At 46.5% G+C, this 16,754-nt stretch overlaps 1 protein-coding gene across 2 annotated transcripts in view; it reads left to right on the forward strand.

The window, feature by feature from the left end:
• LOC111060655 (trafficking kinesin-binding protein milt) overlaps positions 1 to 16,754 on the forward strand; it is a 151,810-nt gene that overhangs the window by 61,690 nt on the left and 73,366 nt on the right. The gene's annotated exons all lie outside the window — the stretch shown is intronic.

Consider the following 16,754-nt stretch of genomic DNA (forward strand, 5'->3'; position numbering starts at 1 on the left):
TTGATTATGATAACTTAGTCTTTTTATTCGTTCTAGGTTCTTTCATTCTCAATAAATAATCTATTATGATAATTCAAAGTCGTTTTAAAAATGCATTATTATAGACACTCTTCGATCAGAACTCGAAAGTTTCTCTCATTTTTTTAAATGATTGATTATGATAACTTGAAGTCGTTTTATTCATTCTTTATTATTAACACTCTTCGATCAAAACTTGAAAGTATGAAAATAACAATATAATATCTATAGTTATTATATTACAAATTACTTTTTCATATCATATACAGTTCAATAATTATTTTCTTAGTCTATATTATGTAAATTCATCTATAATTTTGCTGTATTGTAAGCTATTGTATATAAGTGTATAAGCCAGTATATTGTAATCTACATAAATAAAGTACTCAATCAATCAATCATTTTTTATAAATGATTGATTATGATAACTTGAAGTCATTTTATTCATTCTTCATTATAAACCCTGATAAGAACTTGAGGAACGGGAACTTTAATTTCTTCCGTAACCGGTTGATGTAATAGCTATCTGTGTTGATAGAAATGATGCATCAGAAGCTTCTCTACATTATTTCGTCGTAAAATTATGTATTGGAAGCCGGTTTCATGAATGAATTTACGTATTCAGGTACCAGTTTAGTCATCAATTTAATTGGTTTTAAACTTGTTTAAAAGCTTGTCTTCTAAGGACAAGTTTGTAGCTGTCGTTTGGCGTATGTTAGCTGTGATGGACATTGATTTTTCTTTCAGGTCCTTTCTTCATTTCAGTAATATATTTGAATGTTTTGACGTTAATATTTTGACAAATGAAAGTTAAAAAATCAAAGTACCATTTTCAATGAAAACATTGGGTTGTTGACAAAAATATCACTTATTTAAGTAAATAAGTAAATATATAAATAAGTTATATTTTTGACAACAACTCAGTATTTTCATTATGGATAGATATCACAGTATCTCACCAGCAACTGTATCTGAAGTACGATTTTTTAACTTTATTTTTTTTCACAACATGTTCCGAGGTATAATGTCATTCTCATGTGAGTGAGTGAGTGAGTCATTATAATTTGAGACTTGTGAGAAATAGAATAAAGTTGAATAAAGTGTACTTTGATTTTTGAATCACCACATAAATACGAGTAGCCCTTAGCATGAAAGTAAATAATATTTTGACAGTTACATATTTATTGCAACCTTTCCGGAATTGTTGTATGACAGTGGGATTATAAATGTACTTATTGACGTTGAGGTTTCTTCTTCTCAGATCTATAGTTTGTTTTGGATTAAGTGTAGAAAAGTGTGTTTAATGGAATCAGGTCTCTCCATACAGTTCATAAAATTGAATTCGATGGATGATCTACACTCGACCACAGATTTCTGTATAAAAAAAACAACATTTTAGTAATATTCTTCGGGTTATTCAAGACATGAAATACAGTTAGTTGAATTGAAAACTACCTGGTAATCTAACTCGATACAATAATTACTTTTCTCTTCTTATTAATATTCCCCAACTACTCCAACCGATCGTGTATTCCTGGTATCCAGGGTGTCCCACCAAGGTTGTAACAGCCGTTGACCATAGTAAAATTGCTCCAAGATTGTACATTGATGTGTATTTAGGTATATTGAGAGAGTTTATTGAAGAGTATATTTAGACAATATTGATAAGAGGAGAGTGTAATTTCATGAAGTCAAGTATATAATATATATTATATTAATATATAATATATTATATTCCTGGTATCAATATGAGTATATACAGGGTGTCCCACCAAGGTTGTAACAGCCGTTGACCATATATTCTACTCGACATTTCTGACAAAAAATGTTCAGTAAACTTTTTTTCTATCGACCTTAGTTTTCTAGATATATCGATTTTTCGATATTTTCAGAATATGCCCACTTCTGGTCATTAAATACTCAATAACTCGAAAACTACTGGTCGAACTGGCTGTTTGTGAATCTCCTAATTTTGAAGGTGTGCTCATTCCAGATATTAGCAGTTTTGAACACTTTACCATGAAACTTACCTCTTCGAATTTATGCTCATTCGAAAGCTTATGAAATGGAGAGTTTTTAAAATATTGAAACCATTATAATCACCCAGAGGAAAATCGAGAAAAAACAGTTTGAAATCTGACTTTGAATTTGAAGATTAGCATTTTTCAAGTTTGAGCCCTAATAAAAACTACAAAATATCTGAAAACAAATAAAATTACATTTATCTTGTTTGAAATGTTTTTCTCTTTCCAAAAATACCCTTGAAATTGAAATTCGACCAGTAGTTTTCGAGTTATTGAGTATTTAATGACCAGAAATGCCCACTTCTGGTCATTAAATACTCGATAACTCGAAAACTACTGGTCGAATTTATCGAAATATCGAAAAATCTATACATCTCGAAAACAAAGGTCGATAGGAAAAACGTTTACTGATCATTTTTTGTTAGAAATGTTGAGTAGAATCTATTGTCAACGTCTGTTACAACCTTGGTGGGACAACCTTGCTGTATATACTTATATTAATACCAGGAATATATATATATATATATATATTATATATATATATATATATATTTATATATACTCATGACTTCATGAAATGACACACTCCTCTTATCAAAATTCTCTAAATATACTCTTCAATAAACTCTCTCAATATACCTATATACACTCCAATGTACAATCTTGGAGCAATTTTACTACAATTGCAGCTTATCAATACACTTCCACCATATTATAGACATTATCTTCCTTTATGTCCAGTCTGAGTAGATTTTTGCCCACACCTGTCTCTATCAGAATTCCCAGTGTCGCTCTGGGCCGGCTAAACTCAGTCGGCGACTGGGGAGGGCCGCGGCAGGGGACGGGAGTCTTGGTGGGGCGTCCGTCAACCACCCTCGCTCGGGTTGGGGGTTGAAACAGGGTTTTGAGTGCTTTGGAGAAATGTTTCCCTCTTTTAGGAAAGAGGGGCCGTGCTTTCGCACTGCCAAACAGGGTTGGTCGCGGAAAGAAGGGAACAGGAACCTTGCAGTGTTAGTCGTGAGAAAGGGCTTCGTGTCGGGACTAAGTCTTAGTCCTCGGGCACCGGGTGTCTTCCCGGGGTCCGGGTTGGTTGCGGGGCTCTGGTAAAGGCTTTCCCTGGCCTTCCCAGAGGTCCTCTTGTGATCCCGCACTAGACTAGTGCGCTGCGGCGGCCAGTACTCTGGACTTTCCTAAGTCCTACTGGCCGGGCACTAGCTGTCCTCCCGGGGTCCGGATCGTCCGCGGAGTTGCGGGAAAGGTTTTCCCTGGCCTTCCTGGACGTCCTCTTGCGATCCCGCACTGGACTACTGCGCTGCGGCGGCCAGCACTCTGGACTTTCCTAAGTCCTACTGGCCGGGCACTAGCTGTCCTCCTGGGGCCCGGATCGTCCGCGGAGTTGCGGGAAAGGCTTTTCCTGGCCTTCCTAGACGTCCTTTTGCGATCCCGCACTGGACCAGTGCGCTGCGGCGGCCAGCACTCTAGACTTTCCTAAGTCCTACTGGCCGGGCACTAGCTGTCCTCCTGGGGTCCGGATCGTCCGCGGAGTTGCGGGAAAGGCTTTTCCTGGCCTTCCTAGACGTCCTCTTTCGATCCCGCACTGGACCAGCACGCTGCGGCGGCCAGCACTCTAGACTTTCCTAAGTCCTACTGGCCGGGCACTAGCTGTCCTCCTGGGGTCCGGGTCGTCCGCGGAGTTGCGGGAAAGGCTTTTCCTGGCCTTCCTAGACGTCCTCTTTCGATCCCGCACTGGACCAGCACGCTGCGGCGGCCAGCACTCTAGACTTTCCTAAGTCCTACTAGCCGGGCACTAGCTGTCCTCCTGGGGTCCGGATCGTCCGCGGAGTTGCGGGAAAGGCTTTTCTTGGCCTTCCTAGACGTCCTCTTTCGATCCCGCACTGGACCAGCACGCTGCGGCGGCCAGCACTCTAGACTTTCCTAAGTCCTACTGGCCGGGCACTAGTTGTCCTCCTGGGGTCCGGATCGTCCGCGGAGTTGCGGGAAAGGCTTTTCCTGGCCTTCCTAGACGTCCTCTTTCGATCCCGCACTGGACCAGCACGCTGCGGCGGCCAGCACTCTAGACTTTCCTAAGTCCTACTGGCCGGGCACTGGCTGTCCTCCTGGGGTCCGGATCGTCCGCGGAGTTGCGGGAAAGGTCTTTCCTGACCTTCCTGGATGTCCTATCTCGCCTCGATGCCCCACTGGTGGCCTACCAATGGGGAGTCAGGTTTCGACCAAACCTGACGTGTTGTCGTTGGTCGAAACTGGCAACCCGTCGTCCAAACAGGTTAAGTGTCGTTTAACACTCGCCCCAAACGAGTGTAGAGCAGTGGAGTTCACTGTGTGAGAGGCTAATCAACTTTAGCCTCGACACAACTCCCGGTCGCTGAAGAAATCGGAGTTCACGTAGTACGGGTGTACTGTGACATTGCTAGCTGCTCGCTGCTTCCTTCTCACCTCTCTCGACCGCTCGACTTGGCTCTCCGAACCCGACTGCCTCTTGCTGGCCTTTCTCGAGCCTCCCTCAGTGACCGAGAGGGAGGGGAGAGAGGATGCGCAGCAACGCTGAGCGGAAGGCCAGTGGCTGGCTTGAACGTTGACCCCTCAGATTCTATGAAAGATAGCCGAGCGTCGAATAAATGAGCCCTAAATTCAATGCCTTTCTCTAGTTACGATATACATCGTGACACACTGTTCCTACTAAGGGAAGGGGGGGGAAAAGAGAGAGGGGGAGGAAAGGGGGGGGGGTGAGGATGGAAGGGGTAAACGGCAGACAGAATGTCCCAAATGCCTGAGTACATTCTGCCGCCTCTCCGCCGGTCAACGTAGACCGAACATAAACTGGGCGCCAGGTTGGTTCCTCGCCAACCGGTGGTGATGCGTCGGCACTATCCGAAGAAATGAGCAAGCTACCCGGCCAGATCCTAGGCCTAGCTTCAGAGAAGATCTTGAAGATCTGCGCCGTGCTTTCGCACTGCGTTGAGACGCCGTGTTTGCACACTGCAAGAGACCGCCGTGTTTGCACACTGCAAGAGGCCGCCGTGCTTCCGCACTGCGATGGGGGACGCCGTGCTTTCGCACTGCAAGAAACGCCGTGCTTTCGCACTGCAAAGGACCGCCGTGCTTCCGCACTGCAATGGGGGACGCCGTGTTTGCACACTGCAAGAGGCCGCCGTGCTTCCGCACTGCGATGGGGGACGCCGTGCTTTCGCACTGCAAGAAACGCCGTGCTTTCGCACTGCAAAGGACCGCCGTGCTTCCGCACTGCAATGGGGGACGCCGTGTTTGCACACTGCAAGAGGCCGCCGTGCTTCCGCACTGCGATGGGGGACGCCGTGCTTTCGCACTGCAAGAAACGCCGTGCTTTCGCACTGCAAAGGACCGCCGTGCTTCCGCACTGCAATGGGGGACGCCGTGTTTGCACACTGCAAGAGGCCGCCGTGCTTCCGCACTGCGATGGGGGACGCCGTGTTTGCACACTGCAAGAGGCCGCCGTGCTTCCGCACTGCGATGGGGGGACACCCTGCTTTCGCACTGCAAGAAACGCCGTGCTTTCGCACTGCAAAAATAAGGACGCGGTGCTTTCGCACTGCAAAAGGAATGCCGTGCTCTCGCACTGCCCGGGGCGCCGTGCTTCCGCACTGCCAGGAACACCATGCTTTCGCATCACGAAAAGGACGCCGTGCTCCCGCACTGCAGAGTTGCCGTGTTTCCACACTGCCGAGGACGCCGTGCTTCCGCACTGCAGATGAGAGCGCCGTGCTCTCGCACTGCCAGGAAGGGCGGGTAACACACAAAAAAAAAACGAGGTGAACACACCTCAGACAGGTTCTGAGAACCTAAGTAGCATTGCAAGGGAAACGCCGTGCTTCCGCACTGCAAAGAGTCGCCGTGCTCTCGCACTGCAAAAATAAGGACGCGGTGCTTTCGCACTGCCGAGTCGCCGTGCTTCCGCACTGCCCAGGACGCCGTGCTTCCGCACTGCAGGTGAGAGCGCCGTGCTTTCGCACTGCCGGGGAGCGCCGTGTCACACTTGCAGGACACTGCCGGGAAGTGTCGTGCTTCGCACTGTACATAAATGGACGCCGTGCTTTCGCACTGCCGAGTCGCCGTGTTTTCACACTGCAGAAGGACGCCGTGCTGTCGCACTGCAGGTAAGAGCGCCGTGCTCTCGCACTGCCAGGAGGGACAACACAGGGTACACAAAACACACAAAAAACACAGAAACACAAAAACACAGAAACACAAAAACACAGAAACACACAAACACAGAAACAAATCGCCGGCTTTCGCCCTGCGGGCCGTGCTTGCGCACTGCGTGCCGTGTTTTCACACTGCCGCGGTGTTCCCACACCGCGAAGGTGTGCGTCCGCGTAATGACAATCCAGACACTCACTGACCGATGTGTCATGCTTGCGCACAACGTTCGGACGAGCTCGCAATCTGGCTGCCGTGTTCCCACACTGCCTTGGTCAAGCTCGCGCACTACCTTTGCCGGGCTTTCGCCCTGCGGGCCGGGCTTTCGCCCTGCATGCCGTGCTTGCGCACTGCGATGGGGGACGCCGTGCTTTCGCACTGCAAGAAGCGCCGTGCTTTCGCACTGCAAAAATAAGGACGCGGTGCTTTCGCACTGCCAAAGGAATGCCGTGCTTTCGCACTGCCCGGAGCGCCGTGCTTCCGCACTGCCAGGAACGCTATGCTTCCGCATCGCGAAAAGGACGCCGTGCTCCCGCACTGCAGAGTTGCCGTGTTTCCACACTGCCGGGGACGCCGTGCTTCCGCACTGCAGATGAGAGTCGCGGTGCTCTCGCACTGCCAGGAAGGGCGGGTAACACACAAAAAAAACGAGGTGGACAACACCTCAGACAGGTTCTGAGAACCTAAATAACATTGCAAGGGAAACGCCGTGCTTCCGCACTGCAATGAGTCGCCGTGCTCTCGCACTGCAAAAATAAGGACGCGGTGCTTGCGCACTGCAAAAGGAACGCCGTGCTTTCGCACTGCCCGGGGCGCCGTGCTTCCGCACTGCCAGGAACGCTATGCTTCGCATCGCGAAAAGGACGCCGTGCTCCCGCACTGCAGAGTTGCCGTGTTTCCACACTGCCGAGGACGCCGTGCTTCCGCACTGCAGATGAGAATCGCGGTGCTTTCGCACTGCCAGGAAGGGCGGGTAACACAAAAAAAAAACGAGGTGAACAACACCTCAGGCAGGTTCTGAGAACCTAAATAACATTGCAAGGGAAACGCCGTGCTTCCGCACTGCAATGAGTCGCCGTGCTCTCGCACTGCATGTGCCGGGCTTTCGCCCTGCATGGCCGTGTTTTCACACTGCCTTGCTTCGCCGTGCTTGCGCACTGCATGTGCCGGGCTTTCGCCCTGCATGGCCGTGTTTTCACACTGCCCAACTTCCAGCATCAGACAGCTGGGATGAATCTCCAACACGACCAGGAACCCGTCGAGGTCTCAGCAATAGTCAGCTGAGATACAGCTCCAATAATTCCAGGAGCTCGTCGAGGAAGTAGACTCAAGTTGCAGTCTCCATCCTCAAGAAGAAACGTGATACACAACATTGTACCACTTCACAGGAGGCAGAAGTTGATAGAGGTGAATTGGAGTCCAGGAAAATTACCAAGTGTCAGAGTGATGGATACTCTCAGTTAGTTCAGTGTATCAGCAACTTATTGTTCACAATAAAATATGAGAGATGATAATATGATGAGGAATACTGAATTATATGGTTGACATGAAGCCACTAGTTGTGATGTTACACCACATATTTCGATTTTATATCACAATTAAATGTGGTCGAAATAATAATTCATCTTCGATCTGGTATGAGGATCACAGCCTTCTCATTATATCACAATAATAAAATCGAAACTATAAATTTCAACTCAATATTCCACTTCTCACTGTTCATTTCAATAATGAAATCAATCACATGATTTACTTATGCAAAGTAACCATCCATTGGATATAAATGACAGTGTGTTTATTATAACAGATAACATCTGCTAATTAATTCACAATCCGTGAACATTCATTGTTCAATCTCTCTTTCTCATTTCAAGACTTATTTCACCCCGAAATAAATCTTAATTTACTTTTTCAAAGTAATTATTCACACAAGGTGTGTATAATGACACAACAGCTGTTAATTAATTCATACTCTGGAAGTATTGATTTTCCGAAAAATAATCACAACAATCAGCACAAAAATAGTAATAATTGAATGAGCTAATGCACCGTCAATAAACTCATGATGGTAGGCTGAGTAAAAATTAGGTTCACTCTCGAGACGTGATCTAATTCCAAACTAACAATAGCACGATCAAACACAGACTGACTCAATAACAGTAGAATATCTGGAAAAACTAGAATTCTATGAATTCAATTTTATAAATTGTTATTGAAAAGGAGAAGTAATTCTCTTCTACAGACTAGAAGCTTGGCGATAGCAGTTAGCTAGTTGAGATAACGTTTATCTTATCTGCACAGCACAGCACAACACAAGTAACTTCTCGATCCAACATAGAATTAATTCCAATTGAAATAATAATTATTTTATTCCAATTTACAGTAAGTCCTCCGACTTAATTTTCAAGTGGAATATTAGAAAATTTTAATCATAATCTGAAGCTAATAACCTCCGATTGCAGTACATCTCGACTCACAATCAAACGCAATTTATTCATTCCACATGAATAATTAATTGCAACGTAATTCACTTTTATCCCACAGTATAATAACATCTGTTAATCAACTGCATCGTAACACTTTACACGGATTAAAGCAATTACCACCAGCTTCATTAAATGATTTCAATTATTATAACCATTACCTCATGGTTAAAATATTAGTCAGATCATACTGATCTATAATATTTTCTAATATTCTCTATCCACTCATTTCGCCATCAACTATTTATGGCAAATAGAAAACAAGCTACTGCAAGTTTTGTTTGTTAACCTGTACCTGGTTACAACAATATCGGTAATATACCGATCAAGAAAATTTAGTCTAGTTGGAATTGACTTTGGCTGTTATTAGCTAGTCATAGACTGTAGAAAATTTTCTTGATTACCCTTGCTTGGTCACATCATAATATATTTCAAACTGAAATTATTGAGATTGCCTTCAGATCAAAAGAAATGCATTAATTTGTCAATAATAATTTTCTCCATCTAATTCAGCCAGTGCTTTATGACTGATTATAATAATTAAACTGTAATGGTTGAGTTGCCATTTAGTTTAAGTAGAACTCCATTTCATGAGAAAAATTAAACGGAATATGCCGTTTCCTTTTAATAAACTATTGACCAATTTCTTTCAATAACAATAATAATGTCAGTCTTTTAATATTTTCATTATTTTCGGAATCGTGCTAATGCTATCAATTTTCAAAATTCGGCTAATAAATTCGTGCTAATAATTCTGAATTAATTTTCTTCAATTTCTATACAATTTTGTCTTTGATAACAAAATTTAATTTCCTCATTTTAAATGGGATAAAATATTAATCAGAAATAGCTCTAAAGCTGTGATATGATTGAACTCTTATGATATTCACCCCTTCTCGCCTCTTACCTCCTTATTGGCGGCGCGTGACACCTCTCTGGTATCCCATCCTCCGGATAGGCAGCGACCCTCTATAGACTCGCTCGGCCTCCTGCTGTCCATCCGCTCGAATTCCGTCCACCTTTTCCGCAACTGCTCCAGCGCCATCCTCTTCCTCATCATCGGGCAGGTGTGGCTGGAGCTTGGTGCCCTTCTCGTGCACAGTAAACCTCTTACCGGCACTCAACATTTCCTCGACCTCATATGGGCCAGAAAATTCCGGCGCTAACTTCGCGGCGAGCTGATTAGCACTCGAGGACAGGTGACACTCCTTCCTGTAGACTAGCTGTCCAGAGTTCACCTTCCTTGTCCTCCTTTTCCAATTATAATACCGGTTGGCATTATAATTCTCGTTTCCAATAACTGAAACTACTTTCTGTGTAGTTTCCAGCACCGGCAGTCTTCTAGACTGCACTGCTCGACGAATATCTCCAGCGCCTTGCTGAAAATAATCCTCCTTCTTCCGCCTCCGGTACCGCTTTTCCGGACAGTTGAACCTCCAGTGCCCAGCTCGTTTACAGTGCCAGCAAATGAACTTTCCACGGGCTGGAGAAATTTTCTGAGAAATAAATTCCTCTTTTCCAGTCTTCCACACGGCTCCTACGTGTTTCTGGACTTGAGGAAATTTCTCCTTCTCCTGCTTCTTCACAGGAATAATTACAGGTGGCTTCCTTGACCTCCCTATGTCAGGCTGGGTTTTAACAGTAGCCAGCCTCGAGTTGACAGCTCCTTTTCCCACTTTTGGAGTGGAAATATCGTCTCCAATGTGCTTTTTGACGAGATGAGGATCCCATTCCACTGACCGGGAATAGGGGTCTATTTTCACCCGGTGCTCACGAAGAAACTCCATACCAAGCAGAACATCTGGAGAAAGCCCATCCATTATTGTGAGTGTTGTTGATAGGGATATTCTGCCAATTTTCAGGTTGGTTATAACACCACCTCGCAGTCGTGCAGCCGCTCCGTTAGCCATAACAGCGCCGCGCTGCACAGGCTCTCGTTCCACTGCTTCCAAACTATTAAAAGCTTTAGAGCTAATATAGTTGGACTCTGCTCCTGTGTCGAGAAGAGCACTATACTGTCTGCTTCCTATTTCCACTGTAGTGAAAAGACGGTTGTCATCCTGGAGCTCTGGCTCTAGCTGGATTTGAAGCCTTGTTTTAACCCCAGCTGTTTTATCAGAAGTCTTCTTCTGCTCTCTCTCACAGGAACAATTTGGTCGTGGCTTCCCACACTTTGAGCAGAGTGAAGCCTCCGGACACTCTGATCTCCAGTGTCCCACCTTCTTGCACTGCCAACACACGGGGCCTTCTGGAGGTTGTTCACTCTGACGCCGTGTAGTAGTAGTCTCCTGTCGAGGCTTGGTCTGCTTCCTCACCTCCTCCTGCTTCACAGCTCGTTGTCTCTGTTGAGCACTCTTCTCCTCGAATTTAATTCGTTCATATTGTCTCGCTAAGTGTAGCAAGTCGTCGGTGTTGTACACTTCAGCCTCCCTGATGTAGAGCTTGTAGCGTGGTAAAAGATTTTTGTACAATCTCTGTACCTGGCTACTCTCTGAAAAACCACCTCTTCTCCTCATCAGCGTTAGCAGCTCCTCAACATAGTCGTCTATGAGCTCGCCTTCTTTCTGCCGCCTGTCGAGAATTTCATTCTCAAGATCCTCCACATAAGTAGGTGGATAGTAACGAGACCGAAAGTCTCTCAGGAAATCGTCCCAGTGTCTCCACTGTTCTCTCCTATTCCTCATCCATAAGGAACATTTCCCCGCTAACATTTCAGGTAGCGCTGGAAATAACTGTCTGCCAGACAAGCCATATGCTTGTTGCAGCTCCTCGAGCCGCTCCATAAAACTTGGAGCATCTCCACTCCCATCATATGAGAGCCGCCACCCTCGAACCTTGTCACACACGGCACCCGGGTCCATACAGGATGTAGCAGGCACCGCTGACCTGGTAGGTGACCTCAACACATGCCTAGGCATGTTATTATGCCTCTCCGGCATCTCCGGCCTCACCAGCGCAGGCTCTGCCTCCTCGCTAACTGGTGCTGGCCTTCGCGCTCCTCGACGAAGCGCCTCCTCCCCATTATCCAGAACGGGGAGCATCGCAACAATCCGCCGTCGTTGCTCCAGTAGAGCCCTCCTCAGGCTCGTACTTGTGCTATCTGTCAGCACTGAGTCGAGTATTAGATCAATTAAGCCCTGATCGTGCACTCTGTACACCCAGGAGTTGTTGGAGTCTCCATCAAACTCTGGAGACGTCTCCTTGGGTATTTCTTCCAGTCTGGAACATGCAGTGGCCTCCGCGACTGGTGGCCACAAAGCTGCAGCTCCTTCCTCTTCCTGACCTGTGCCAGCTCCGCCACCGATCCTGTTTAGACCGGCGGCCTCCACCATTGTCCTCCGGTGGTTTTCGACAAGAGCTCTCCTGAGCTCTGCCATGGTACCTGTTGTAGGTAGCCCTGCTGATGCTGCTAGATCCACTGCTTCATTCCGGTGGAGTTTGTAAATCCAGGACACTCCTGGATCGCTGTTATCCTCTCGCGCCTCCTGGTCTTCTCCGGCGCGAATACATTTCTCTTCTGCACTCATTGCTGCTTTTCTCCTCCTGCCTTGGGCCCCACGTTCGTGTGCCAATCTTCTGAGTAGATTTTTGCCCACACCTGTCTCTATCAGAATTCCCAGTGTCGCTCTGGGCCGGCTAAACTCAGTCGGCGACTGGGGAGGGCCGCGGCAGGGGACGGGAGTCTTGGTGGGGCGTCCGTCAACCACCCTCGTTCGGGTTGGGGGTTGAAACAGGGTTTTGAGTGCTTTGGAGAAATGTTTCCCTCTTTTAGGAAAGAGGGGCCGTGCTTTCGCACTGCCAAACAGGGTTGGTCGCGGAAAGAAGGGAACAGGAACCTTGCAGTGTTAGTCGTGAGAAAGGGCTTCGTGTCGGGACTAAGTCTTAGTCCTCGGGCACCGGGTGTCTTCCCGGGGTCCGGGTTGGTTGCGGGGCTCTGGTAAAGGCTTTCCCTGGCCTTCCCAGAGGTCCTCTTGTGATCCCGCACTAGACTAGTGCGCTGCGGCGGCCAGTACTCTGGACTTTCCTAAGTCCTACTGGCCGGGCACTAGCTGTCCTCCCGGGGTCCGGATCGTCCGCGGAGTTGCGGGAAAGGTTTTCCCTGGCCTTCCTGGACGTCCTCTTGCGATCCCGCACTGGACTACTGCGCTGCGGCGGCCAGCACTCTGGACTTTCCTAAGTCCTACTGGCCGGGCACTAGCTGTCCTCCTGGGGCCCGGATCGTCCGCGGAGTTGCGGGAAAGGCTTTTCCTGGCCTTCCTAGACGTCCTTTTGCGATCCCGCACTGGACCAGTGCGCTGCGGCGGCCAGCACTCTAGACTTTCCTAAGTCCTACTGGCCGGGCACTAGCTGTCCTCCTGGGGTCCGGATCGTCCGCGGAGTTGCGGGAAAGGCTTTTCCTGGCCTTCCTAGACGTCCTCTTTCGATCCCGCACTGGACCAGCACGCTGCGGCGGCCAGCACTCTAGACTTTCCTAAGTCCTACTGGCCGGGCACTAGCTGTCCTCCTGGGGTCCGGGTCGTCCGCGGAGTTGCGGGAAAGGCTTTTCTGGCCTTCCTAGACGTCCTCTTTCGATCCCGCACTGGACCAGCACGCTGCGGCGGCCAGCACTCTAGACTTTCCTAAGTCCTACTAGCCGGGCACTAGCTGTCCTCCTGGGGTCCGGATCGTCCGCCGAGTTGCGGGAAAGGCTTTTCTTGGCCTTCCTAGACGTCCTCTTTCGATCCCGCACTGGACCAGCACGCTGCGGCGGCCAGCACTCTAGACTTTCCTAAGTCCTACTGGCCGGGCACTAGCTGTCCTCCTGGGGTCCGGGTCGTCCGCGGAGTTGCGGGAAGGCTTTTCCTGGCCTTCCTAGACGTCCTCTTTCGATCCCGCACTGGACCAGCACGCTGCGGCGGCCAGCACTCTAGACTTTCCTAAGTCCTACTAGCCGGGCACTAGCTGTCCTCCTGGGGTCCGGATCGTCCGCGGAGTTGCGGGAAAGGCTTTTCTGGCCTTCCTAGACGTCCTCTTTCGATCCCGCACTGGACCAGCACGCTGCGGCGGCCAGCACTCTAGACTTTCCTAAGTCCTACTGGCCGGGCACTAGTTGTCCTCCTGGGGTCCGGATCGTCCGCGGAGTTGCGGGAAAGGCTTTTCCTGGCCTTCCTAGACGTCCTCTTTCGATCCCGCACTGGACCAGCACGCTGCGGCGGCCAGCACTCTAGACTTTCCTAAGTCCTACTGGCGGGCACTAGCTGTCCTCCTGGGGTCCGGATCGTCCGCGGAGTTGCGGGAAAGGTCTTTCCTGACCTTCCTGGATGTCCTATCTCGCCTCGATGCCCCACTGGTGGCCTACCAATGGGGAGTCAGGTTTCGACCAAACCTGACGTGTTGTCGTTGGTCGAAACTGGCAACCCGTCGTCCAAACAGGTTAAGTGTCGTTTAACACTCGCCCCAAACGAGTGTAGAGCAGTGGAGTTCACTGTGTGAGAGGCTAATCAACTTTAGCCTCGACACAACTCCCGGTCGCTGAAGAAATCGGAGTTCACGTAGTACGGGTGTACTGTGACGTTGCTAGCTGCTCGCTGCTTCCTTCTCACCTCTCTCGACCGCTCGACTTGGCTCTCCGAACCCGACTGCCTCTTGCTGGCCTTTCTCGAGCCTCCCTCAGTGACCGAGAGGGAGGGGAGAGAGGATGCGCAGCAACGCTGAGCGGAAGGCCAGTGGCTGGCTTGAACGTTGACCCCTCAGATTCTATGAAAGATAGCCGAGCGTCGAATAAATGAGCCCTAAATTCAATGCCTTTCTCTAGTTACGATATACATCGTGACACCAGTTACTCCAATTATCTCAACTTTCTTTTCTTTGTCCACATACTTTTATCAAACCACTTTCACATCAGATTCGTGTCAATTGCTGGCTAATTGAAGTGCAACCGTGTAATTGAAGTGATGACAGTTTGAGCCTCACTCCAGAAATGAATTGAATTCCTGTTGCATTGTATAGAATGTGTGGAGGCCAGTTGACAACAGGAAAGTTTGTAAGAAAAGAAGTGCATCATAGAATGTGTGATAGTCGTCTTTTGTCGAACTGACAAAGGATGGTGATATTGTTTAGAAGATGGAAGTCGTGTCTTTCACTTAACGGAGTTTCGTACATCAGTTCGTCAATTTTTCAGTCCATCAAGTATATATTTTGACCAATCCTTGAGATTCTGAAATGAAGTACTGTATGTCAAGTTTTCACGGCATCAAGTACTCCTTGCTGTCATCTATTCAACGTTTTCATAGATGAAAAACTTATCATGAAACAATATTTGGAAAATACATCATCTAGTTCGTAATAAATGGATTGACTACTTCATCACGGGGCTCTTCACTATTTCGGAATTTCGACTGTATTATGATACTTTCATATATCGTCTTCATATATTGTATGTATAGTTTTAGCATTTTTAGGATGTTAGGTTCATGTTTATGGATGTCGATTATGATGAGGATTCATTTGAATTAAGACCAACAACTAAAGATAAACAACAACAAGATAGATTAACAGCTAGTTAATTCTATGCTGGAACTGCATATTGAACTGGAATTGCATATGTACAGTATATATCAGGTTTGAAAGGATCCTGGTCTTTCAGTTTGATAGTTTGACCACAATTTGAAATTGGCATGAATTCCTCCAAGGGCTTGTGATCTGGATATGATATGATTGAATCGAATGTTAGGTCGTACAGTGAGGATATATTCATGCACGAAGATGAAGATTTGAATCAAGTAGAGCTAAATTAATTCAAGCTAAAACTGCATTAAGTATCTCATTTCTGATCTTATAAATGTCTGACTCGATAGTAATGCTATAATTTAAAGTAGGCTCGATTAATTGCCAAAATTTAACTCGATCTGTTTGAATCACACAATCTTGAGTTGTAGGAATAAATTATATATGCTGTTAGGTCATCGCTATAAGCCTTTCGCATACCACTGCGAATCGCATGAGACCGTTTAACCACAGCTTGAAAATTCTTCCGCTTCTGTCATGCGAATCGCAGTGGTGTGCGAAAGTTCATATCATGAAGTTCTAGAACATGTTAGGTGAATCTGAATCCATTTGTTTTCAATGTAGATAATATGGTAAACAAGAACTTCTTAAACAAGTTGAAAGACTGCATCCTAAAGAACTCTAGCATACTTGAAACATATATGCACCAAAAATTAATGTGGAATGATATTGAACGATCGAATTGAGGTGTGAAATGTGATTTGGAACAGTGAAGACTTTTTTCATCTTCTGCAACGAAACGAATTTGCTCAAAAACGGAATCAAATGGATATAGAAAATTATGTTTTATCTAAGTGACTATTCTACAATTTAGGATATAATACTCATTGTGTAGTACCTGATAGACTACTAAGCTACAAAAATTGAACTTTCATTCAAAGGAATGAGAAGGAAGTTTCATTCAACTGTGCGATGATACATAATAGAACTGTGAAATCATGCAATTAAATAACAGGAGATAAAGACGACGAAGGTTTGTGGAGTGTCGTATTCATCGAAAATACTTGACAAGTTTTAAGAGAACACTCAATGAAAAGACTGATTTCAACGAATTAGTACTATGTTTTATGTGAGGAACATACGAAACAGGACCTAATGTGTGAAACTGTATCTCAAACTGAAACTCAACACCTTCATTAGCAGTTAACTGCATTTAAAAGTGCATCCTCGCAAACTGTAGGCCTATACCAAACATTTCAACAACTGCATTCACCAGCAAACTGCATCTCAAAAGTTGTATAAAAAATCTGCTGCTGGAACTTCATCCATTAAATGCATCGTTGCAAACTGCATCTCAACATATGCATCCACCAGGAAACTGCATCTCAGTATTTGCATCAAACAGCTGTCGCTAGAACTGCATCCAAAAGTGCATCGGTGCAAACTGCATCTCGATAATTGCATCAAACATCTGCTGCTAGACTTGCATCGTTCTAAACGTTATTCATCAACAAACTCCATTCAAAAGTGCATCGTTGCAAACTGCATC

This window comes from Nilaparvata lugens, chromosome 10 (genome assembly GCF_014356525.2).
Source record: "Nilaparvata lugens isolate BPH chromosome 10, ASM1435652v1, whole genome shotgun sequence".
Lineage (NCBI taxonomy): Eukaryota > Metazoa > Arthropoda > Insecta > Hemiptera > Delphacidae > Nilaparvata > Nilaparvata lugens.